This window comes from Elgaria multicarinata, chromosome 3 (genome assembly GCF_023053635.1).
Source record: "Elgaria multicarinata webbii isolate HBS135686 ecotype San Diego chromosome 3, rElgMul1.1.pri, whole genome shotgun sequence".
In the NCBI taxonomy this organism is placed as follows: Eukaryota; Metazoa; Chordata; class Lepidosauria; order Squamata; family Anguidae; genus Elgaria; species Elgaria multicarinata.
In genome coordinates this window covers 124,181,989-124,209,567 of record NC_086173.1, presented here as the reverse complement: position 1 = coordinate 124,209,567, position 27,579 = coordinate 124,181,989, and positions in this window count along the sequence as shown.

The following is a 27,579-nucleotide window of genomic DNA, read 5'->3' as shown; positions in this document are numbered from 1 at the left end:
GCTTCTTCCTCCTTGTCAGAAAGAGCACTGACAATTGCTTTGGGACTGCCGAAAGAAGGTCGAAGGAACCATCCATTGGTCTAAGGAACAAGAACTTCATTCAAGCAAGAACACCAGTAAGTGTGTTTACATGCCTGCTTACGGCATGCACCTACCTCGTTCTGGTCTTGAAAAAAAATCTTCATCCTCTTTCTTTTCCTCAATGCCCCATCTCTTGTGTGTCTTGTCCTTTTCATTTGTAGTCCTGATGGCAGGGCCTGTCTCCCCATTTTTATTGATGTGAGCCACTTTGGGAGAGAATAATTGCCTGGAAAGCGAGATAGGTAACTTATATGCATGCACTTCAGCTTAACCCGTGTAAATCTGCAGAAGAGCAGTCCTCCCCTTAGTCAGGAGAGGAGACAAATGAAATAGTTTGGATTTCTCCAGCTCTTTTTGACTGTGATTTCCCAAACTGGGACCTGTGCTCTCCTACAGGACATTTGAAGAAACTGAGAAAGTTTCTCAGCCATCCTGAATTACCACAAAGAATATGGATTAAAACATAGAATGATCAAAATGAGAAGAAACAAGTCAAGTTGTTTCTGCCTGGACAGAGAAGCAATATACACTGGTGGGTTTTTATCCCTTGGGGAAAGGGTTGACGGGAGAGATATCAGGGGTGATCCCAACTTTGGAACTTGTATCCTTGATTTATATAAGAACCCTGCATAACCCATGTAATAATCCACTGGAGCATTTTTCATTTTTAGTGGCAATACTATGAGTCAACGTCCAGAAAGTATTTGGAGAATTGTATTGCACTCTAAAACACATTTTATCAACAGAAAAATCCCAGAACCTCCAATAGTTTAACACATTAGAAACTGATGGGAGTATCATTAATGTATAGGAGTCCATCAGGTTCAACATATACAATAGTTATGGTAGTTTAAGTTTACTTCAGTAAGAATGAAAGTAATGTATTTTCAGCTCTGCTTGTTTCTGGGTCCAAATGTTAGGATATGTTTCTCTTAGTTGTTCATTTTTTACATCTTAAGTTGCTTCCATCTTGTTTCCACATCAATTTGTGAAAGGTTTGCTTGGAAATTTTTATACATTTTCATGTGCAATTTTTCATATACACATTTTTCAGTGCAGTTTTGCCTAGTAGAGACAAGCAGTTTTCCTTCTTATACTGCTGTTTTATATTTTTATCACTAATATACACATCCCCTAATATACCCATTTTTTGAATTTGATTTTGCTTTTTTGTTTTTGGAGAACTGCACCACAAAAATTGACAAGTGTCAGTCCCAACGAATAAATACATTCCATATACCACTTTCATAGTGCACTAATAACTGTTGGGGCACATTACACATTCCGTTTACCACTTTCATAGTATTTATTTCCTGCTTTTTATTCCACATTATTCAAAATACCACAACTGTCACTTTGTCCTACAAGGTATAACTGCGCAAGAGAGGTATAGTGTTACGAGGATGGGATCGTAAAGATTTGACACAAGGTGAAAATCAGGCCCCTGGCCCTGATTTTTATTTTATTTCTTAAGATATTTAAAATTATAAACCATTTTTTAACTGGGTGTCTGTCATACTGCAAAGTGAAGTGCTGCCCTCCAGTGCCACCTTTATTTGGGTTCAAACGAGTAGTTTTGTGTCTTGGAGCTCAGATCTCACTTCTGCCTGGTACTTTGGTTCTTCAGCAAAGCAGTTTTCTTTTAGTTTCACTGCTTTGCCTTCTGGGAAATGAGTGTTTTGTGACTGGCCATACCGTCCATGATAGCTATTTTATGAATGCCCCCCATGACAGAGACAGTGCCCACAACACTGTCTGAAAATTCCAAATGTGCCCATTGACCCAAAATGGTTAGGAACCCTTCCTTTAAATGCATGAAATGCTTAAAAAACGTATTCAGTGTCATAGGAATTATTTGCCCATTTTACAGATGGAGAACCAAGGGCACTGATTGGGGGTTTGAACCCTTACCTCCTCATGCTTATTCATTTTATTCATTGAACTGTGTTGAATCTACATGTCAAATGTACCCAGCCAGGTATGAGATTCAGCTCAGGAATTTTAAATTGATAGGGAAAGATTCGTTCTCACTCAAAATATGGTTACAGATGCTTTTCTGAACATGTGCTTGGCTTGTGGATGAAACAGGCAATGAATGACTTGCCCAGGTGATCAGATAAAACAAAAATGTCCAACTCCAACTCCTTTCTGAGTCCAAACTCAAACGTTAACATTAGCCCTTGCTTGCGTTCAGCCAAGAAAATGTCTCCCCTGTCTTTTCCTTGCTGCAACAAGCGTCTGAAAATCGTTGCTTGCCCAGCTGCAAATATCTGACAGGCAGTCAGACAGCACCTCGGGGAGAGAAGGTTTTCAAGCAAAGTATAGCTGTGTGTCTTCAAAATGTACATGTGAAAACTTTCAATGTGCTGACAATTCAGGTTTCCCCCACGGAACAGAGTCCAGAGTGGGCAAAGGCACAAAACAAAAAGACTCCCTGGAGGATGGTACAAGTCAGTGTCAACATGGAGATGAAAAATGTAGGTGGACATGAATGAGCTGAAGTCCACATGACACAGCCAAATTCAGGAGGGAGCTGTAAGAGATATCACCCATTTCCATGGGCTCTAGAGAGTTCCTGGATGCACTGTATCAAGCACAGTAAGGAGGTTTAAAACAAACAAAGGCAGAATGAGCTTCCAAATGGCTCTTATAGTAGACACCTTGTAATGGCAGTTCCTCACCTTTAAATCTCCCAATGTTGTGGGATGCAGGAATACCATGGGTCGCATCCAGTAAGGGCCCTGGTGAAATGGAACAGGACTTAAGTTAGACTAAAATAGGCTACAAACCATTGGCCATAACCCAATGGCTCCTGCCACCCATCCCTTTCTGTGCCATGTTGTCTCCACCCATGACTCTGTGACTGCCTCAGAAAGAGGTGGATTCTCCTTTGTTAGAGGATTTTAAGCAGAGGCTGGATGGCCTTCAATCAGGGATATTATAGGAGTGCAGGGGTGGGCAGAAAATAATGCTTTCGACTTCAATTCCTAGCATTCCTGATCATTGGTCATGCTGGCAAGGGCATCTGGGAGTTGAAGTCCAAAGCATCTAGAGATCTACCTTCCACCTATCCCTGACAAAGTGGATTTACAGGGGGTTGGATTATCTTTGAGATCTCTTCCAACTCCATTCCATGGGGGAGGAGGATGGATGAAGGACTAGGGAGGGATCAGGTGACTGGCTATTTGCTTTTATCTCACTGCATTGGGATATTGTGACATTCAATTTGTCTGAACTGCAGTGTGGTATATTAGAATGTTAAAATAGGGTAGTAACTTGGGCTTAAATCACCACTTGGCCAGGACCACCCTAGGCCAATTGTCACAGCTAGAGAGCAGTATCCATCTGTGCCATTCCACTAGCACAAAAGACATTGCACTAGTGGTTCCATGCTATGCGCAAGAAGAGAATCCAACTAAAGCTACATTTGCACAAGTGTGGTTGTGCAAGCAGTTGTGCATCACACTTGTGCAACCCATTTTGCAACCTGATTGTGCAAGCGGTTGTGCATTATGCTTGCTTGTGCAACAGAAAGATTCAGTAGAGCTCTGCTAGCGCTACTTGAGATTATGGAATGGATACTTCCCATTGGATACTTCCCTAAGCTTCCTCACAAGACTGTGAAGGGGGACACAAATGGCACCCTGGGCATCCTATGATCGGAAGAACTCTATTCCCAGTCTTTCACTTAGTCCTAGGTGTCATGAATAAGAAAGAGAGGCAGATTGTTCCAGATCCCGTGTCCTGAACACATCAAAGTTTTCTCCTATTAGCCCCAAGAAATTCACACTGGCATACATTATACATCGAAAGTACTCTGCATTTAAAGTACTATGGAAGTTACGCAGTCCTGAAAACAGTAGAGTGGCTCAAATGCAAGTGTACTATTTAGTAAAAGTGAAACAAAACATTGGCTGCCATGTAACTGACATCTTGCACACCAATCCTTCGCATGAACTGCACTTTCCACTGCCTTTGTGGTGTCCTCACTCTCCCTCACCCCATTCCCAGCTCTTCTCAGTATGGGTAGAAGAAGTGGGATCCCCTAGCTTCCTAAAACTGCCAGGATAGCCCACATTGGAATACAAATTGAATCTCCCCAGTTTATTTATTTATTTATTTAAAACCTTTATATCCCACCCTATAACATTAAGATCTCAGAGCGGCGTACAGATAAAAGCATACAGTATAAAACAATAAATATGCACAGTTAAAAACAAATTAAACCATGAACCAAGTTAAAACAATATATAATTTAAAAGCAGTAAAACAGTTAAAACAGTTAAAACAATGTGCCAGTGAGTTTAACCATCAAAGGCTTTGTTAAAAAGCCATGTTTTTACTTGGCGTCGAAATAAAATCAGTGTTGGTGCCAATCGAGTGTCCAGGGGGAGGGCATTCCACAGTCAGGGTGCCACAGCAGAGAAAGCCCTCTCCCTTATCCCATCATAACATATATGTTGCATTAGTGGGATGTGGAGAAGGGCTATAGTCTATTATTGTCTGAGTTTAGTCATTACGATGAAGGGAGCATGAAGAAATGGGGGAAGAGGGACAGACCAACCATCAAAGATGCTGATCTCTACATGGAGGGAATCCTGGAGATTCAAATCAAATGACCAGGTCCTTAAGGGTGGGAGCAAATACCCACACACACACACATAAAAATAGTAAGCCAGTGTGGGGTAGCAATTAGAGTTTTGGGCTGGGACTCAGGAGATCCAGGTTCTAGTCCCCACTTGGCCATAAAGCTCACTGGGCCAATCACTTGCTCTCAGCCAAACCTACCAAGATAAAATGAAGAGGAGGATTACCATATAAGGTACCTTGTAAGAAAGAAAGAAAGAAAGAAAGAAAGAAAGAAAGAAAGAAAGAAAGAAAGCTGGAAATGAGGAGAGGATAACAGAGGCAACTGAGTATGGTTAAGGATAATACCAGTAAAAACTGGTGGCTCCAATGTCAGCAGGGCAGCGAATCTGCTCCAGGTTTCAGTCCAAAATCTAAAAAAGTTATCCAAGATGCACTGACTGAAACACGGCATGGATTCACTGCCCCACTGACATTGGAGCCACTAGCCTCCACTGGATAATACAAAGGTGAATCATTAATGAAACATAGGTCAGAACTTTTATTTCATAAAATGGCTGCCTTCTCTTTCCAGGCCCATTCCCTGCTAGCCACCCTAGCATATTTATTCACTTTCCTTATTTTGTGCCTCTAGTTAAAGTGGAATAAAAGAGAGTAGCTTGAATCCAGATTTAAGCTAGATCAACTATGCTGGTGGAAGTGGAGTTCTCCATTCCCTGCTTCCAATGGCTGCCCCTTAAAATGCTACACAGAGAAGACCCTGCTGAGTGGGATGAACTCTGGGGGTGAAGGGGGTTCCCCCCAACAGGCGGAAGAACCTTCCATGAGTGGGGCTCTTCTTCTCGTGGAAGGCAAATCCTGGATCCAACCCCTGTTCTGCAGATGAAGGGGAAATGAAAGTCCTGGAGCTTTAACCTTTCCTGACCCATTTCCCTCCCCGGTTTTAGGCCAGGATCACAAACCCCCAAATACGCTGGAATGAGCCACAAACACAGCCTGTCTGTTCAACGCTGGGGATGCTGGGGATGCCATCCTCCGATGCAGCTTGGCCTACACCAGGCCTCTGCCTGATATATTTATCACTTCTTTGGATCTCGGCATGCATGTCCAGTAAAGCTGAGTCTAAAATAAACAGACACAGCAGTTCTTCCCCTTGATGTTTCAAATATAAACATGAAGCAAAGCCAGGCGCCACCAGCAAGTGCAGAAATACCCTTGAGTGCAACTAACTCTCAGTAGTGTTCCCATTTTTTTGAACTTGAAAGCACTATTATCATCCTTGAGATGACAGATTCCCTGGGAAGAACAACAGCTTTGTGTCATGACTGGCTTGTGGCTTCATATGTGTTGAATGGTTTGTCTCTCCCACCTGCAGTAGCATTGTCAAGAAGCCATTCGCGGGCTGTCAAATGTAGATATGGTTCCTCATCAAGCAAACTTTCCCCACATGGCACTTGAATATTGCAACAATTCAGTTTGCAATCTCTCCCATATCCCCTTGCTCTGGAACATGCACATATGCCAATTTTAGAAGAGAAACTTTTTACTAGTAGAGAATTTAACTTTGTCAACAAGATAATGTTGAAGGTGTTATAATATTACTGCATTTGCAGATAACACTAAGCCACGGTTTGTTGCTTTAACCATGAATCATCTTGCAGACAAGGAAACAAACTTTGGCTTGTTTTCTCTATTTTGGGTTTGTTTCTCATCCATTTTGCCAATCTTCGGAATGCTTTTGTTTTCAGGCTGCTCTTGCTTGTTGCCTCTGTTTAAGGGCAGAAAGCAGCACAACAAGCCAATGTTCTGGTTTCAGACAACACAACAAGCCAGGGCTTAAACAAGCCAGACGTTGTAAGCCAACAACAAACCATCTGTGATTTATAGCTGGTTAACAAACCATCATTTATTTATGGGGATGGATTAAAAAACCCAGCCTGATGGCAGAAGCCAACCACAAACCATTGGTGGTTTATAGTTTTTCACAAACTATCATTTGTTTGTGGGGATGGGTTCAGACATAATGACAAGACTGATTTCAACAAACCACACCAGAGCCGTGTGCAAGACAGGCCACTGTGTGTTGGTTGCATGTCTACATTAGTGGCTAGCCTAACTGGGCACTGGCTGAGAACCACAGACTGTCAGAGAGTCTACCAGCTAGAGATGCCAAGGAGAGGAGAGAGTGAGCCAACTTGGCCAGGGCAGGAGAGAGATGCATTGTTCTCTTTCTGCTACTCCTCCCACAGGAAAATTGGGGAACACTCTGAACACCCCTGTTATTACTTGGGGATGTTGGTGCAGTATCCCATGTTCTGGTGGGAGGGGTGCCCAGCAGCAATGGAAAGTGCAGAGTACGAATTTGAAAGTTGGTGTTCCAGTGCCAAAAAAAAAGCATGAAAGGGATACATGCCATTACCTCCATTCCCACTGGGCTTGCCAACAGCCACAGGAGTAGTGATGTGCTGATGGCAGAAGGCAGTGGATTTTGCACTGAATACCTGGCTTAGAAAAGGAATGAGACATGGTTATGGCTACAATCATGTGCACATGTAAGTGAAGTAAGTCCCAGTGAACTTCAGTAGGGCTTACTTCCAAGTAAACACAGATAGGATGCCAGGGCTCAAATCTTTGTTCCTTTCCCCCTTCTAAGTCTGTTTGGAAGAAATTTATATTCATTCCACAAATAATATGTGCTTTAAGACTGCAAAGAAAATAGGAGGAATGTAGTTAGTACAAAATCTAGTGATTACTGGTCTTTCTGATGGATCCTGTTCCGTGTACTGGTTCTTGTAGAGTAGCAGAATTGTGTCTGTTATCTTTCGGTAGCATAGAGGAAATGGCTACATGCTCCCCCTTTATTCTTTCTTTGTCACAATGCAGGGAATTGTCTAAGGAAAAGGTGAACTTCACCATTGACAGGAGAGAGACTATAAAAAGCTGTATTGAATTAATGGTCGTTGGAGAGCCACAATCTAAGGTATGTAAAAGGGCACAGGGAAGATGGATTCCGAGTTATCTTAACCATGTTGCTAGCACAGGCAAACCAACTAAAGTGGCATTTGCTGTCAGAGAATTCCCCAATGGATTCTAACGCTTTCAGACAAGAAATGCAGGAAGCATTCTGTCTAAAAGCCACATTTGTCATGTTCACTTTTAACACTTGCACATTTCAAATTCTTTCCATCTCGATGAGGAGGGTGTATTATTATTATTATTATTATTATTATTATTATTATTATTATTATTATTATTATTATTATTACAAGTTACAAACTTTTTTGATTACAAGGTTGATAGTTAGAGCTGGTTAAGTTAGAGCCTCTTAAACCCTACAAATGACCTCTGCTTTTGTGGGTGGCTGACTTGCATGAGCACTGTAATGCTTGATGAGAATTCTCAGGGAAGTTGGAACAGCTTCCATTCCCATGCTGGGAATGTGGAGGTTTCCACTCGTGGACTTCCGAGTGATTACTTCATGTGTATTCTCTTACCAGACATTAAATAACACATGTGAGTAGACTTCTTGTGTGAACACTTGTTTTGGGGCGGTTAGCCAGTTGATAGAACATGTAAACCATTCCAAATGCAGGCCCTCCAACCCCCTGACAATGCTACAAAGAGAATCAAGAGACCTTGTTGAATGGGGTGAGCTGTGGTGTAGGGGTGGAGGGGGAATAATAATAATAATAATAATAATAATAATAATAATAATAATAACAACAACAACAACAACATGCGTGTGAATGCCTGAATAGGGCTATAGTGCCATATAGTGTATTCGACCTTATGCTGTTGTACCAGTTCTGGTCACTCATTTCCTCTCAAAAAGATTACCATAGAAAGCAGAAAAGATCAAGCAAAATGGACTTTCCCTACAAGTACATAATTTTGTAAACCTCTATCATTTCCCGACCCCCTCCCCGTGGTCTTTTTCAAAACTAAGAGGCTGAAGCATTTGAGCCTTTTTAGTTTAGAAAAAGGCCATTAAAGGCATGCTAGAGTTTTACACAAAAATGCACAATGTGGGGGAAAACGAATAGAGAGTAAGGATGGGGGAGAAATTGGTTTGGTTTGTATGTTAATGTGAACTTACCTGATTTTATATTTTCAAACCAATTGCAAACAGAAACATTTTTATCCTTTAAAATCCGCACTTCTCCAAATTTCACGAGGGAGTTCTCTGAACAAAAAAATGCATACAAAAAATATATTGAGGGGAAGTGCACACAAAAATAAATGTATTCGTGAAAATAATTCTCAGAATGCATTAGAAATTACTTGGAAAATGTGTAGGCAAAAGTGCAAAGTTAAACTAAACAAAAAGAGAGAGCCAAACTTAAGCTTGGAAAAATTGGACACTCCGAGAAACAAAATTTGACAAATTCATCCTTCCCTAATGGAGATTAATTGTTTCTCTCCCCACCCCCGCCCACTCTCGTAATCCTAGAACCAAAGAGGCAGGGCTATCAATGTCTATTATCCATGATGTCTATCCGGAACCTCCATGTTTAGAAGCAGTATACTCCTGAATACCAGTTCTGCTGGCAAGCGACTGCGGGAAGAATCCCTGTTCATGAGCACCCTGGAAATCGCCTCCAATCCCTGTTCATGAGCACCCTGGAAATATTTTGTTGTATACTCTGGCAAGCAGGATGTTTGACTAGACAGACCTTTGGTCTGATCCAGCCAGCCTCTTCTTATATCCATAAGCATTTTGGGTGAAAACTAGTAACATGGCAAGCAGGCCTCCTTAAATACAGTGAACTGGATTTTTATCTGGCAAAATTCTTCTGAGTTCCAATTATGTAGCAGCCTCTTGATGGATACATTTTGTGATGGATCATGAAGGACTGAGGAAGAGGTACTCTGTGCAGTGGAATAGCTGGCTCCAGGGCTAAGACTTCAGAGATGACAGCGAAACACAATAAGTAACTATGTTGCCAGGACTGAAAACCTAGTGAGGGGGTGGTCACTTCTTGGAGAACTCCAGCAGTGAACATCGTGAAAGAACAGTATGAAAAGATCTACAGCATGGGCCAAAAGGCTGAATAATAAAAATAGAAGGAGTCCAAGATATGGTCAGAATTACTCATTTGACATTATAATTAATTAGCATGACAGAAGAAGAGCAAATTATGCTGTTGCAGGCAACCTCCACTCTGGCAGTTACATGCAAAGATGGATGATGATGATGATGATGATGATGATGATGATGATGATGATGATCTCCTCTTTCTCACTCATGGCAGCTTTTCTAGACGGACATGACGGGCATTGCAAAGTCATGCTGTCTTTTACAATTCAGGAATTTACTGACAACTGAGCATGTTTTAAGTATGACTGCTTTCTGGATGTTGGTGTGGATGTATTTTGGTAGGCCCAGTTTCTGAAGGTTTTCTGTATAGTTTTTTGGATGTGATGCCAGTGACTGATGTGACTGAATAATTGTGACCTTTTCCTGTTGCCATAGTTCTTTGACTTCCATGGCCAGTGGTGTATATTTTTCTCTCTTTTCCTCTTCCTTTCAACAACATTTTTGTCATTCGGTATTGCTATGTTGATGAGGTATATGTGTTTGTTTGTTTTTGTCTATGACCGTTATGTCCGGTCGGTTTCAAGGTATTGTTTTGTCAGTATGAATTGTTCGGTCCCAGTATATTTTATGATCTGCATTTTCCAAGGTTGTTTTGGGTAAGTATGAATAGTATGGTGTAGGTTGTTGGATAACGTTGAATTTGATGGCCAGTTGTTGGTGAATTATTTTTGAAGATGTATTGTGTATAGTCCATTCCTGCCAGAATTTTATGTTCTCCTGTTACATGGTTTATTGTTTCTTGGAATTGATGGCATTTCCTGCACAGGTCTGTGGTTACATTGCTATCTTTTATGATGTATTTTTGGTAGTTCTTGGTTGCTATAATTGATCCTGTATAGCTATTAGGAATCCCTCTGTTTATGGAAATAGCTCACCCTTCCTGAGCCATTTGTACGATTGTTCTTTGTTTATTTGTGGGTTCTGCATTATGTTGTAGTACTTCCCATGGAGTGCTTTTTGTGCCCATTTTTTCTTTTTTCTCTGTGAGAGTGGTCATGTTTGGTTTTCATGTTGTATAGCTAGGTAGAGTGGGGTGTAGTTTTTATCTGCTTTTACTATGGCTTCATGGATGGGGGTGTTTTAGTGTGGAAGAATTCTCTGAGGGAGATGATGATGATGATGATGATATTCTTGATTGCTTCCTGAGAATCCCAGACTTCATTCCTCTATACATCTCTGGTGCTGCCATCAGTGTGGTACAGCTCCTCTATCTCTTACAGATACATGTCTTCTGTTTGAACTATCTGTAGAAAACTTGGATATGTAATGGTGTAGCTTCTTTCTCTTTGGCATACATTAAATAGAGATGCAAAAGGGATAGGTGAACTGATTGTCCTGCTGGTTTCTGTAGTAATAGCTTCAACTTAAGGCCAATGCATATGTGAGCTTCTGAGGTGGCATCATCTAGAGATGTTGTGCAGCTGTGACTAGGGTGACCATATGAAAAGGAGGACAGGGCTCCTGTATCTTTAACAGTTGCATTGAAAAGGGAATTTCAGCAGGTGTCATTTGTATATATGGAGAAGCTGGTGAGATTCCCTCTTCATCACAGCATTTAAAGGTGCAGGAGCTATACTAGAGTGACCAGATTTAAAAGAGGGCAGAGCACCTGCAGCTTTAACTGCAGTGATGAAGAGGAAATTTCACCAGGTCCCCCAGATATACAAATGACACCTGCTGAAATTTCCTTTTCAATACAACTGTTAAAGATACAGGAGCCCTGTCCTCCTTTTCATATGGTCACCCTAGCTGTGACAGTTTCAGATTAGGCACATCTGTGTCTCATGAAGGCACATCCTTAACTATGCCCCAAATTGATGGAGGTGTATGTGTAGATCATGGGTGTGAATTTCAGGGTTGCTGGACAAATTCAGCCCACCTAAAGTTCCAGTCTGGCCTTCTAGGGTTTCCCTGTCATGCCCTGTTCCCTTGGTCCTATCACCTCTCCTCCATTATTAAATGGTTTTCCAGCTTTTGTAGGGGGAGCTTTCCCAATTCTGAAAGGTTGAAATGCCTCTCCTAAGGCTTCTTTACTAGCAGTAAGAGATTTAAGCTACAATATTCTGGTCTTTTGGGTATTTTGGTCCTGCTGGGTTGGGACACTAGGCAGGTTGGATTTGGACCATGGACCTGAGGTTCCCCACCCCTGCCATACATGATATACAAGACTAGGTTCAAAGGCCATTCCTGACATCTTGGCTCTGGTTATTTGATGACCACGCAGTCCTGCTCTTTGCCCAACAATCTTTCCTTTCTGGCAGCCAGAGTGACTTAGCAGGACACAACAAAATGAATCTTACAAAGGATGATAGAGACAGTTTGCAGTATCCTGGGGGGGGACTCTCTCCGGTATCGATCTGCCATGCTATAGACAAAGAGAGAGCCTGTGCCTCTGATTCTAGAGGATGGAAGGTGTTTTTGCAAAGAGCCTGCCTCCACTTTATAATAAACTACTTAACTGCTGTTAAACAAAGTGCACCGAAATAAGCCCCAAGCATCGTGTGGCGATGAATGGGAATTGGTTTACGAAGATAAGCTCTGTTTCAGGGCACCATCTGATTTAGTGCCAGACACTCATCCAGGAGAACAAGATGCCTGAAGGAGAACAATTGACTTGCAGAGCTGGTACGAAACATACCAAACTGAAGCTCGGTGCCGGGTTGCCTATTTAGTCTGTGTTTTCTTTTGTTTTGCAGGTCAGATCTCTCTTATTTTGTCCCCATGTAAAAAAAGAGAAACCAGGGAGAGAGCGGAGGGGGAATGCACAGAATGGCAGGCTATTGTCTGCAGATATTCTGCCAGTCGTCTCAATAGCAGCCCAATCTTTCTATTTCAATTTTCCACACTCCTCTGGGTGCATTTCGTATCTTGATGAAGTGTCATCTCCCTCACCCCCAGCCCAGCCAGATATTGGCCACTAGTCTGGAACAAAGTGTTCTCAGAGCCTTGCCGTGCAGAAACCAAAAAGAATGAATAAGGGCTGAAATCATGACGCAGACACTCAACGGTTAGATGCACAGCATCAGTCCAGCTCTGGTCCCACAGCCTCTGCAGGGATTCCTTCTTGAGAAAATAAGCTTGACACACCAAAGAGGCGGCTGTCATGGTTGCCTGTAGCGGCCCCACACCTTTGGAACAAATTGCCATTCCAGGTCCACCATTGCAGGCTTTTAAGAAGGTCTTGAGAACATGTTCTTGAAAACATAGGACTCCTGTTATGGCTGTTATGGTTATTGTTGCTGCTTTAGACATTGGCTTTTATTGTTGCTTTTATTGCTATACTATTGTGTTTACATTTTTATTGCTTTTAATATTTCAACTGTTTGTATATATTGTATTGCTGTAAGCTGCCTCGGGAGGGCTTCTGCCCTGAGAGGCGGCCAAGAAATGTTTGAAATAATAATTCAAATAATAATTTCAGGTAAAAGGCCAGGGCTTTTAATTTGCACTGGAGTTCACCTGGGGTATCTCTGGGGCTTCCTTCCGATATATTGAAAACAATGCTTCCTGCGTATCTTCTGTCGTGAAGTGTTATGTGTTCATTTTTGACGTATCTAAAGAAAAACCCCAAGGAAGGACATTTCTTTTGAAATGCTTTGGGCAGAATAAAATATTTCATTCAGGCTCCTGAGGGCTCATTGGCTTGGTCTACACTACTTCTTTATCGTGGTAGTGAAGTGTACTGATAACTGTTGGGACCCATTACACATTCCATATACCATTTTCATAACGTTATTTCCTGCTTTTTATTCCACACAATCCAAAATTCTGAAACAAATTACTTTTTGTGTCCAGTGGAACCAGTTTCCTAGGGAGGTTGTGGGCTCTCCCACACTAGAGGCATTCAAGAGGCAGCTGGACAGCCATCTGTCAGGGATGCTTTAGGGTGGATTCCTGCGTTGAGAAGGGGGTTGGACTCGATGGCCTTGTAGTCCCCTTCCAACTCTGCTATTCTATGTTTCTATGATTCTACAAGGCCTGAATATGCAAGAGGGATAAAGCGTTACTATGATGGGATCATAATGATTAGAAACAAGGTGTAGACCTGGCCCTTTTCTCTTCTGCTTTGTGGTAGGGGCCACACACACAAACACAGAGAGAGATGCACAGAGAGGGAGACTGACAGACTTACTCACTCATACTCTCCCTCCCTCCATCATTGCATTTAGAATGGGGAGGTGTACATAGCTCTTCTCCCAACTCATAGAGATCTCATCATGCATATTCCCCCATGCAGCTGATTGGGGCTGATACCAGCCAGGCAGTAAAGGCCCTCCATTTACAAATCCCTGTGAAGAGAGACTGAAACAAATGGGCATGTTTAGCCTGGAGAAGAGAAGATTGAGGGGGGGGGGCATGATAGCACTCTTCAAATACTTGAAAGATTGACACACACAGGAGGGCCAGGATCTCTTCTCGATCCTCGCAGAGTGCAGGACACGGAATAACGGGCTGAAGTTACAGGAAGCCAGATTCCGGCTGGACATCAGGAAAAACATCCTGACTGTTAGAGCAGTACGACAATGGAACCAGTTACCTAGGGAGGTTATGGGTTCTCCCACACTAGAGGCATTCAAGGCATTCAGCTGGACAGGCATCTGTCAGGGATGCTTTCCTGCAACGAGCAGAGGGTTGGACTCGATGGCCTTATAGGCCCCTTCCAACTCTACTCTTCTATGATTCTATGACTTAGAGTTCAGCCTGGTTCTGACTGAAACCCAGAGCAGATAGACAGCTTCACTGACTCCAATGATTTAGGGTGAAAATCATGTGTACAAGGTGAATGTGATGTATTTTCTGGAAAATCCCCTAATTCTAGGAATATTCATCTTGTTGGGAGGCTTCATTTGTATGTGTCTGCTTTTGCTTCAATGCCTCTCTCTCTCTCTCTCTCTCTCTCTCTCACTCACACACACACACACACACACACACACACAGAGTCAATCTGCTGTTGCATCAGTGCCATTTCCATGCACCCCTTTAACTAGGGCTTCTTTCTCCTTCATAGAGTAATCCTGGCTAATCCAGGAATACATAGGAAATGTGATGTCATCACAATGCCACATAGGGAATCAGATTTGGCTATGTGGAGATGTCACTGAATTAGGACAATGTTTCCTGGACTGGACCCATAGGTGATCCCTCAATTAGAAAGATGAAGCCAAATGAAGTCTATTTAGGGCAACTGTTCTTTTCTAAGCAGCTGTATTGGGCAAGAATCCTAATTGGAAATATAATTTACATGAGACGGGGTCCTATTAAAAATCAAAATTCTTCCCATCAATGCAAGCCATTTTTGCAACCATTGGGATGGCTTATGTTTGGCGTTTACACATCTGCAGCCACTTAGTTGGTAATTCAATAAATTTGATTTAAATGAAAGATATTACCAGAGTGCCACCTTGTGGAGAGTTTTAAATAAAAAAAAGCACACATGATGATTCCAGATGGGTAAAGATGAGTGTGGGGAGTTAAGAGTGTTCAGAAGGAAAGAGAATCACGGTCCCTAAGGACATTTGTGGCTCGCTGCCTGGGAAGTCTGAAGAGTATGCTGCTTTTATCAGTACAGTTAATTGCCTGAGAGCAGCAGCAGGGAGAAAAATATGAGATGCAAATGGCACAATGCAAGGTGCCAAGAGGAAGAAGAGAAATACAAGGGAAAGAAGCGAGTGAGAAATATGTCCAAGGCTCAGCAGAAAATCATCCTGTGAGTTAAAAAAGAATATAAATGACATTACCTGTAGCTAACTTCCAATTGCAACAGCATCTTAAGGTACAATCCTGCTCCAGATAGAAATCAATGGCAGAACGTTCATGAACTTCAAATGGTCTTGGTCTTGGACCACACATTGACTGGTCTTTCAATAGATACAGAGTTGAAACTGTGGTTCAAGCAAGTTTTAATAGATGTGGCTACCAATATGCATACTCAGTCATATAGCCTTTAATCTCACCATATTATGGTTTTTCATCCCACTCCTATGGTCTTTCATCCCACCACATTGTGGCTCCCTGAACAAACCCACACCTCCCTGTATGTGGGTTGCTTGCATTTTGTTGCTTCAGGCAAACCAGGAGAGTCCTCAGCTTCATAGGAAATGTCTACAAATGGGAGAGTATTCCTTGCTGTTTTCTAACCCTGCATTATATTGACATCCTTGTCATGCGTTTCTTCACCATGCAAAGAAACTTGCTTGCCTTTGTTTCCTGAGTGCTTAATTAGCTGATTTTGTTCACGACCCGAGAAACCACGTCTGAAGCAAGTAAATAATCATTACCAAACAAACAATAAAAAGAGATGTTTAGAAAGAGGCAAGCAATTATCATAATTACTTTGCAAAGAAAAGACCAGAAATATTAAGAAGCCTGGAGTGGGTTGGTACCAGTTACAGTTTCATGCTTTTGTGGACATAAAACATTTCTTTAATGTTTGTGTTTCAGACAACTCCAGCGTAATTGCTCCAGCAGCAGCATCCTTTCAGATTTCTAGTGTTTTAGTCTTGGGGAAACATTTAATTAGAGTCAACCCATTGCAAATAATAATAATAATTGAGCTTTTGTCTTTTTAAAATCCCTGAATCTAAATAACATGGGATGGGTGCAGTTTTACCTTTCATGCAGCATGATGATTTTGTTAAAGCCTTATTTATTTATTTATTTATATTTATTTATTTATTACATTTCTATACCACCCAATAGCCGGAGCTCTCTAGTCAAAGCCTTGAATTTTAGTCAGACATACCTGGCTGAAAGTAAGTTCAATTGAATTCAATGGGGCTTACTTCAGAGTATACATGCACAGGACTGAATTGTGGAGGACTACATTTATAGACTGCTTTTCTGCCAAAGCATTCAAAGTGATATGGACTTTATAATAACATGGTTTACAATCTAAGAAGGGACAGAATTCAACAGATAAAAGGAATGAGATGAGGAAAACCAGCATATTCAGGTACCAGCTCTTTCATACTGTTACATAATGATGTTCCACAATGAGCAGTGTAATGGCTACTCAGGCCCAAAACAGACATTACTTGAAAACTGTATCTGACTGCTATGCATTTTCCCCCATCCCCCCCGCCCAGAGTAGGTGCTGGGCCCCCAATTTGGATTAGGACAAAATGTCTTTAAAAAAAACAAAATTGAATTGAAGGCAGAATTGTGTTGCTTTCACATTCACATCACAGACAATATCCAATGAATTCTTGTAACGCTTGTGAAACTGAGTCCACCAATTTATTGCATTTTCACAGGTAGACATGAAGAATAGACCACTTCAGCATGGGGGGAGGAAAAATACAAGGTCCAAATACAATTTGTGTCACCTCCTAGTCTTAAAAAAATTGTAACCTTCCCCAAAATGGTGCTCCCGAGATGTTTTGGACTTCAGATCCCATCAGCCCCAGCCACCACGATCAGTGGTCAGGAATGCTTGAGGTTGTAGTCCAAAACATCTGGAGACCACCAGGTTGGGGAAAGTTTTCTATAGCATCCTCTTTTCCAAAATTAGGACAGAATGTATGTGATCCCCCAAGGAACTCTAAAAACGGTGCAGTGCTTTAGGTAAACTACCTTAGAACTGCTTTGATTAGGTGTTCAAGATGCATTTGTTGTCTCCTCACCTGCACCTGTTTTGGAGTTCCTTGGTGGAACACATCTGCTATATCCTAATTCTGGAAAAGAGGATACCAATGGTCATGCTGGCTAGCAATGATAGGAGGTACAGTCCATCACATCTGGACAGCACCAAGTTGGGGAAGGCATGGCACTACTTATGTTCTAAAAAAGAGAGACAACTAGGCCCTAACTTGCTCATCATCAGCTTTCCACAACCCCATCACCACCTCTGCATAGCCTGTTCTCCATCCTGTCCACATGGTTTATCTGCTTTGGGAGAATGAGAACTTCACATGCACTCTGTAATATATAGAAATATTCAAGGATGCATTCTCTCAGGCTACCAGAGAGGACAATAAAGAGTACTAGACACTGTGGTAAAGAAAGTACTGGCAGGCTGAATAAAAAGGGTGGTGGTTCTTACAAAGATAAGATGGTGTTGGTGTTCCAGTCTGGAATAGGAGCAGTATTACTTCCAGAAGGGAAACTTATTGGATAGTCTTCCCATAGAATGTACTCTGTGCTTCCTTAGGGAGGGTGTGGCATTGTCTTGTTTGCCTTATCTCACAATTTACCTGCTTTTGGTGCTTGATTGAAAGCTGTAGAGCCTTAACTTTTCTTTTCTTTTTTTAAAACCATAGGTTTTGTGTTTATTGAATATTCTTTATCCAAGCTGGGATTTATTTATTTATCGTCCCTTACTACTACTCTATATATGTCAGAGAGGTTGTACACCTACTTTATGTTGGCTTCTCTTTGATACTCTTTCATTTTTATGAACAGGTAACCAGATAACAGATGTTCCTCTGTAAACAGAAAGAGCACTTAACATTTTTAGATGCTTAGTGGCTGCAACTGTGAGTTCCTTTAACATTTCCCAGCTGACAGTTTGTCCTTTCGTGTTTCACCTGTCACTGAGTTTGTCAGTCTAGGTTACATCACTCTGGAATAAGTGAAAAGGGGGGCTATTTTGAAAGTTACTATATCAGTGAATTCAATCTCCTCTTTTTTAGCTAAAACACAGGCATGAATAACTGAAGCCATTTCCACCACCCTATATTGCAGGCATGTTTACTAGATAGACCCAACTCAATCAAGGTTGCAGTCTGGCTTTGGCACTGAACAGCCTGATGGATGGCCTCTGGCAGGATAGAGGCAGAGGCAATGTGACCCTTTTGCTTCACCTTGACCTCTCAGCAGCTTTTGATACCATCAATTATGGTAACCTTCTAGAGTAGCTCTGCGGCTTGGGTGTAGGAGGCAGGATGAAAGGACAGCTTTGCTGCTATCTGAAGGTTCACTTTCAGAAAGTGGCCTTGGGGAGTTTCTGCTACGGGGTCCAGCAAGGGTCTATATTTATCTCCTAATATCTATATCAGGGCTGGGTAACACATGGCTTCCCCCCCCCTCCCGTGTGACCTTGCCACCCACTTCTGCCCATCACTGTGCCCCAAATTTGAAAGAAATGCAAACCAAAACAGAATGGTGCTTTATAGCTGCTACAGAGAGCTAAAGGAGTCAAACCTAGCCTGCAAACAAGTTAAATTTAACCCTTTTAGTGCTACTGAACACTAAACTGTGGTTTGCATTGAATTTCAGCAGGAAACAGATGATGATGATGATGATGATGATGATGATGATGATACCTTGTGTGGCCTGTTCTGTGTGGGGGGAGTTTCAAGGGCAAAAATGCCCCCAGGACCTCCTACAGTTGTCCACCCCTAATCTATACAAAACCACTGGGTGAAGTCACTGGGGGATTTAGAGTAAGGGGTGTCAGCAGTATGCAGATGACACTTGCCTCTCTATCTCCATGTCATCTGAGGCTGTGCAGGTGCTGACCCAGTGTCTGGGTCAGCAAGATAAGGGCCAAAGAACTGAGCCTGGCCACAGGGGTTCATGCTCTGACATCCTCACAATTAGACTGCTGAGATGCATTGCATATGGAACTGTCCTAGGTTCAGCTAGTCCAGAATGTAACAGACTGAATTGTAACTGGTATAACCAAGTGGATTCATATTACTCCCATTCCAAGAGTTGCACTGGTTGCCTAGTCACTTTTTAGACCATTTTAAGGTGCTGGAGTCCCAAATATCTAATAATACCTGTATCAGCCTGCCTAGGCTTTAAGTTGATCAGCTGCGGTCTTCTCCAAGTAATTGGTACATTAGTTGGTGCATCATACGACAAGGTTTAGGGCTTTCCCTGCTCTGGCACCCCAATTGTGGAACACAACATTATGTTCTTTTTTACGCCAAGTCAAAGAACCTATTTGTTTTCTCAGGCAATTTAAGCTCTTTTCTCTTAAGTTAGTTGGTGGAATATGTCTAGCTCTATTTCTTTTCCTGCCTTTTTATTGCTGTAGTTGATGTTGTTTTATTGTTTTTATTGTATATTGAACTGGATTTTTAATTACATTTTGTTTACCACCCTAGCATTGAAAACTCAAAGGTGATACTAAAAATAATAAATAGTGTCAATGTGTTACAAAATATTGGAGTGGATTGCTCATATTCTAATACCCCAAATTTGGCATTTGGGGGGGGGGGGTTATGCTGTGAAGTCACACACCATAACTGGATATGTGGATTGAAGAGGAAAAGGTACACCAATGTACACTATCAAGTGTGCTGATCACATATGTGTTTGTTTTCCCAGCTGTATCTGTACCATCTGGGATATCACGATAGTCAGCACAGTCTTCTTATTCTTCTGGGTTTGAATCAGCTTCCATGTGCAGGAACATAGGAAGATACTGATAAGATGTTTTCAACTTAATGACTCCCCACCCATGCACTCTGAAGTGGTACATTGAGTTCCATGAGGTAGTACGTACAGCTGAAAGCAAGATCACAGAAAGAAGAATGGTGGGAACACCTTGTGCACATTTACTCAAATGTAAGTCCCACTAAATTCTGTGGGAATTACTGCTCATTCATAGTTAGCAGCTTTTATCCCCAAGAAGCAGCACAGTTGGAACATGAGAAAAGCCCTGCTGGATCAGCCCGAGGGTCCATCTAGTCCAGCACTCTGTTCACACAGTAGGCAACCAGCTGTCGACCAGGAAGCCACAAGCACTACATAGTGCAACAGCACCCTCCCACCCATGTTCCCCATCAATTGGTGTATATAGGCTTGCTGCCTCTGATACTGGAGGTAGCACATAGCCATCATTTGATATGATCAAGTTTCAAATGTTAGCAGCTTCAGAAAATATTGCATTTTTGTCAAAAGCGCACTGTTTTAATTGAATAACTACTGTAATTGCTAAACAAGTTCTGAGGCTATCTAACATACATCCTGATTACATCCTGCTGATGGCCTGCCTGCCTTCCTTCTTTCTTTTTTCAAACTGTGCTGCCAAGTCCTTGCTCCCAGCAAATGAATTGCTTGACTCCTTCCCCACTAACCCAGTTTCCTGTTTGGCATGACATCGCCACTCATACCACATTGGCAAGGTTTATAGAGGCAGACAAAATGCCAAGTCCTGCTTCTGGCAAATGAATTAGACCACCCATTTGCCAAGAGCATAAAACTGCTGTGAGATGTCCATTCTGAGAAAGTCTCCATGACAACCTTTTGGGTTCCTTCAAAAATTACTCAGATGTTTCACCTGATTGGAAACTCTCGAGTTCGCTTCCATTGTGGCTGCTGGTGAATCCTGGGTGAGAACTCTCAAGCTGAGGGGAAACAGCCAAATTGTGGCAACTACCCTCAAATCTAGGAAGCTTATGCAAGGCTAACCAGTGACTGAGTTTCCCCACAAGGTGGCTGGCTACTGCATTACTGAAAAACTGAAACAGTGCATGAGCGAGTCAGAGGGGAATGCATCTCATTGTACAGCCTAGCTGAAATGTCAGTTCTGATCTGACATAATGTGCGAGCAGGGGAGAAAGCACTTATCATGCTCGCCATGACAGTAATCACAACCACCTTGATTACAGAAGGTAGAATAGGTCAATTACTCCCAGGGGATGCCTCGGAGGTGGGTGGGGTTGCCAATCTCCTTCTCATTAGAGCCCTTTCTGACCTCATTCTATCACTCACAGCATCACTCAGTTTAAGAGATCACTTATGGTTTAGGTATCTTTGTTCCTGTCAGATTTTGCAAACAGCCACACTGGTCCTGAAAATTCAAGGGCTGTTTTATTTAGACATTTTGCTAGTGTTTACATTGCCCTTTACACGTTATGCATCCAACAAACAATCTCTAAGTGAGTCTGAACAGGCTGCACATTGTTTTCACACTTTTAATGGATAATCTGCTCTCTTTGGGGCTTCTTTTACTTTTTACAGTTGTATCCCGGCTTGTGATCAGGTTATTTGAAGAAGCATCTGCACCTTGCTGTACCTTCCTGGACCTGAAGATCAGCCACTGAGACCCTGCTCACATGTCCACCATGGGAAAAGTTTATTAGGTTGGGTGGGGTGCACAAGAGATAGATCCTTTTCTGTGGTTGCACCATCTTTGTGGAATGCCCTGCCACATGATGTGCCCCCCCCTCTCTCTCTCTGACCTGTTTCAGACTGCTTTGAAATGATTGGGTGTCCATTTTTATTTTACTATTTTTACTGCTGCTATTTTATGTTTTATGCTGCTGTTTTAGTTATATATTGTATATCACCATTTTACTGTTTTATATTGTAGACTGCCTTGAACAGGTATACAAATATTTTAAATATATAAACCCCACTTTTCCCCTAAGGATCTCAGGGCAATAACATGGATCCACCCAGCCCATTTATCTAAACTCTAGAGGTAGGTTTGGCTGAACGAAAATTATTGACCCAGGTTCACCCTGGCCTAATCTACACCAAGCGGGATATTACACTATAAAAGTGGTATGAAAGCGATATATAAAAAGCAGGAGCCACATCAAGTGGGGTATAGCAGTATGAAAGCAAAATATGGTACGTGTCAATGGGCCCGTACCACTATAAAGCAATAGAGTGGCTCCTGCCTTTTATATACTGCTTTCATACCACTTTCATAGTACAATATCCTGCTTGGAGTCCATTAGGCCCATGTGGACTTTATGACTGACTGGGGATTTAAATCCAGGTTTTTTCATTCCTAGACCAACATGCCAACCACTTCGCCATGTGAGCTTTGTTTGCATGGAATCTGAGCTACACTTACCAGAGGTATGCACAGTTAACTGTTTTACCTATGCACTTTTCTGTATGATATGGAGCACCATAGAGATGAAAATAAATGCTTTTGCAAACCTAATTCACTGCTTCAGCAGGTCCCTTCCTTAATACTGGGCTGCATGCCATGAATATCAAAATAAAATACAACAGAAATCAAGATGAGTTAATAAAAGCAAAAGAAGACATGTCAGTCGGGCATTGATATAGGTCTTAGCTAGACCTAAGGTTTGTCCTGGGATTGTCCCGGGGTCATCCCTGCCTGCTCCCGGGATATCCTGTGAGTCATTTACATGAACAGGGATGACCCTGGGACGATCCCGGGATAAACCTTAGGTCTAGCTAAGGCCATAGATTGTTTTCATAATCCAATACAGTAGGGAACAACCCAAAACATGTTGGTGCCTGCGGTGGAAAATCCGAATATAACCCCCTACCCACCCAATGGTGGTAGAAACAAAGCCAATTAAATAGTTGACAATTTGCTGCTCTTTAATGGTACCCCTAGTTCTGCTCCTTCCGACAGACACCTTCAACCTGCCTAATTGTGAAACATGATCCAGCTATTTATGCCCAGGTAACATCCAACTTAGATTACTGGGCTGCCTATGAATACTGTAGTTGCAAGGTTTGGAGGGGACAGAACATGTCTTGCCCTTACTTAGAAAACTTCACTTGCTACCAATTTGTTTCTGGCATGATTGAAACAGTGCTGATTTTGACCTAGAAAGCCGGAAATATAGTTTGGAACCAGGGAATCTGTCCTCACATTTTGCCAGGTGAGATGAGTGGCTACTTCTCCGTGGTAGAGCTCCACCTGCCACATGACCATTTGTTTGATGCCTGCTCTGCAAGCTTTTAGACTGAAACGTTTGAAATGGGATTTCACAAACTGCTGCTGTTTTAATCCACAGATTACTGTGTTTTATTTTAATGTGGATCATTCAGTTTTATATTTTGTTGTTTTAAGCATGCAGCAATCCATCTCATGAATTATGAGTGAAAGGCAATATATAAGCATTTCAAATGTTTACTGTTATCAAGTTTAATTTGTTATCCTGCCCTTCCTTCAAGGAAATCAGGGTTGTGTACATGCTCCACCACCCATTTTATCCTCAGAAAAACATTGTGTGGGAGGTTGTTAGCCTTAGAAAAAGTATCACTGATGCCTGTTCCCCTAGAGAAATTCATAGCTAATTGGGGATTTGAAACCAGGTCTCCCTAGTCCTCATCTGTCTGACGCTTTAACCATTATACTGGCTCAGCAAGGAAGGATGGATTTGTGTTTTTAGACTGTTGGTTGTTTTATTATGGTTGTAATTTTTTTGAACCACCCAGAAAGCTTCGGCTATTGGGTGGTATAAAAATGTAATAAATAAATAAATAAATAAATAAATAAATGGAAGGAAGGAAGGAAGGAAGGAGAGAGAGAGAGAGAGAAAGGCCACAGTGCAACCAACTAGAATGCTCTGGTTCCATAGCATAAGGTATGTATACTTCATGGAAGAAAAGTGGAGCAATGCAGTGGAATTTTTTTAAAGTGAATTATTTATTGCAAATTACAGTGATGCAGTTAACAGAGTGTTAGATGGGAACCTTATTCAGCCCTGGCCTTGGGCAAGTCTCTCATCCTCAGTTCTGTATCTGTAAAATGAAAACATCAAGGGGATGAATAGAGTGACTCTTCATAGAGTCACTCTGGGGATGAATGAAATATTATAAAGAACTTCATATAATTAAAAAAGGGGCTAGATAAATAGCAGTTACCTGGCTTTAATGGAAGACTAGACTTGGGCAGGATCTACACTACTGCTTTAAAATGGTTTATAACGGTTTTGACAATTGTTGGGGCCCAGGACACACTCCGTATACAATTTTGAAAACATGTTCAAAGTGTTTTATCCTGTTTGGTGTAGATCTGGCCTTGGAGAAGAATGGAAGAAAAGATGCCTTGATTGGAATTTGAAGTCATGAAGAATTCAGGTTGCACTCAATGAAATCAATATCACATCAGAAGATAGAGCAATCAACAAGGTTGAGATTTTGGTAATGAACAGGGAAAGGGTTAAAGGAATTCTGAAAGTATGAGAAATGAATGAAGAAGTTTGGAAGTTGGATTAGATATTCTGCCTTCTACAAAATTCTGAACTTCAGGTGCCACTATTTAAAGACATGTCTGTCTGCTTTTTCTAAGCCATGTCCCAGCTTGTAAAAATGCATTTCATTTCTATAAGTTTGCATGAAATGGAGTCCTCTGTAGCTCCAATAGTCATTTTAAGCAGTTGGAAACAGCCTACTGGAGCTTGACCCATGACTGTACATAAATAAATGATGTCACTTCAGCATTGTATAAAAGGGAGGTCTAACCTGAATGGAGGTCTGACCTGTATTATACCTACCTGAGGAATGGGGAATGAGCTGTCACTAGATTTTGGGCTATTTGGATCTTCTGCAGGATTTAATTCAGGGGCTTCTAAGGCAGGTCTTCTCAAAAAGTGATGTGAAGCAAGTTGTGTGCCCCATGTAGAGCCTCTAGGGCAGTGATCTCCAAACATTTTGGGTCAGTGGGCACTTTTGGAATTTTGAAATAGTGGCTGGGCGTTCTTACAAGATAGCTACCATAGTGGCAGGGAGGGGAGGTTGCCCATGCATAAAATGGCTACCATGGTGGACATGGCCAGTCCCAAAACACTCATTTCACAGAAGGCAAAGTGTTGAGATGGAAAGAAAAGGAATGCACCAAAGAACTTATTTATAAAGCAGAAGTTGGACTGAGCTCCAAAACACAAAACCAGTCTTTTAAACCCAAACCAAAGATGACAGGCAATACCTTCCTACCCCACCACCATGCCAACCTGCCTGTTAATTTGTGTTCTTTTTTAATTTTAAAAATATATTTGTACTGGGCTAGGACTCTGAAGACCTTATTCAAACTCTCACTCGGGCATGAAGCCTACTGGATGACTTTGGGCCAGTCACTGACTCTCAACCTAACCTACCTCACAGGGTTGTTGTGAGAATAAAAAAGAGAGGAGGAGGATCACGGAAGTCGGATATAAATGTAACAAATAAACAAATAATATTGAGCTTCCCAGAGCCTTCTGAGAACCATTTTTGGAGACAAAATGCCGGACTAGATGGACTTCAGTCTGATCCAGCAAAGCATTTTTTTCCTGTTAATTGTGCAAAACCTAGCAACCTGCCTCTAAACCATTGCAGTTATTGAAAAAACTCCACAATGCAGTTATATTTTTGCTGGTCTTTTATATTCCTAAGCCAGTTGATGTCTCAAACTCTTCTCCAACAGGTTGCACCCATGGGTCACAGTGTACTATTTATATGAAGGGTTCGGCTGCTGTTTGCATTCTCATGCCACTGTGTGTATGTTCTATGGCATTGCTAAGCAGAGTCTGCAGTGTCAGCGAGATTTTATGGGTCCCACAGGTCACTTTTCAGAGAAGCAGACAACAAAGAGATTTCAGCTGCACTTAACAGCCTTGCCTGGCAAGCAGACTTAATGAATCAGACTCCTTGTATCCACTTGAACTCCCCTGCTGCTGCAAATACCATGGCATTCATCTCCTATGAGAATCCGGCATGACAACCTTTGCTTCCCCCCTCCCACAAACACACACACACACGCAAAACATCACAGTTAGCCGTAAAAGATTTCTGAATGTCTTGGCCTGCCTGTGTTATTACAGTGGGAAAGATGTCAGCAGAATACTAGACAAAAGCAGTGGTCTCTTTGTATAAGCGCCGTCTGGATCTGGAACCTTCCCGTCCATTATCTTATTCAATGGTTGTGTCACTATCTACTAAATATGGTGGGAAATAGTTGACTTCATTCTGGAAAAAATGTTGATTTTATCGGGGTGGATCACAGTTTTCATTGTTGCACTGCATTCAGTGGAGAAGTTTGGGTTAGCATACCCATTGCTAAAATCTCAAGAGTGCTTTTACAAAGCAACATTGTAATTAAGATCCAACCAATAACCAACGAACAGTTTAAGAGGAGGCAACCATGGATACTGCTGCTTGCTATCCAGTAGAGCTGGTGTTGACCTGGGTTTTGAGTGAGTGACTGGCCGATAAGTCAGCAAAGCAATTTGTTAAGACAATCATTCAGACATGAACAGAGATTTTTGGGAAACTGTATGAAGCTCATATGAAGCAATTTTGCCAGATCATAACCTAGCTTACTGAACTTTGGTTGTGAGTGTGCTGCGTGGACATATAAAGCTGCCTTAGATCCTCAAACCATTGTTCCACCTACTGCATCTGGCAGTGACTCTACACCTTAGAGTCTAAGGGATCTCAGTCATTTCAACCACATTGCCTGGGATCCTTTTCCACAGGAGATACCAAGGGCTGAAACTGGAGCCTTATTAATATAAAACATGTGCAGACGGGTCCCTCCACAACCTTCTCACTGATAGCATGAAGGCATATACACTTCTAGGGAATAATTTGGTTTATGTTCCTAGTTCCAAATGCCATGCTTATAGTTCCAAGTACAAGTAGGAGCAGCAGAATGTTGTAGAAACTAACAAAAACTGTGATTGTGCTTGAACAATGCACATTTTTCAAAAATATGCATTTTTACAATTTAGTCAATAGGGTGAAGTGCAAACTTTTTGGGAGGGGGAATTTTCATAGAAACATACATTATTTTTCTGTTCAAAATGTGCACTTTTCCTGTTTAAAGAAGCCATAAAAGAACAGACCAAAGATGAACATGGGAGTGAGTCAAAACAAGCTTGAAATGGCATTTCAGGGTATTTGGGCAAGTGTGACAACTGCTGGTTCTTCAATCCCTTCACATGAATTACATTGTTCCCCAAACAATCACAGAATGTCTCCCCCTCTGGTTCTTTTCTTCACCTAAACCTGGACTAATAACGTGAGTGTGAAATTATCAGATCCCATTTTCCAGCTGGGTCATGCAATCTGAGAATATTTCTGCTTTTCACTTTTTTTCATTCCTTTTCTTCTTCTTTTTTCTACTTTATCATTTCTATGCAGGACCAGGCTTGTCCTCTAAA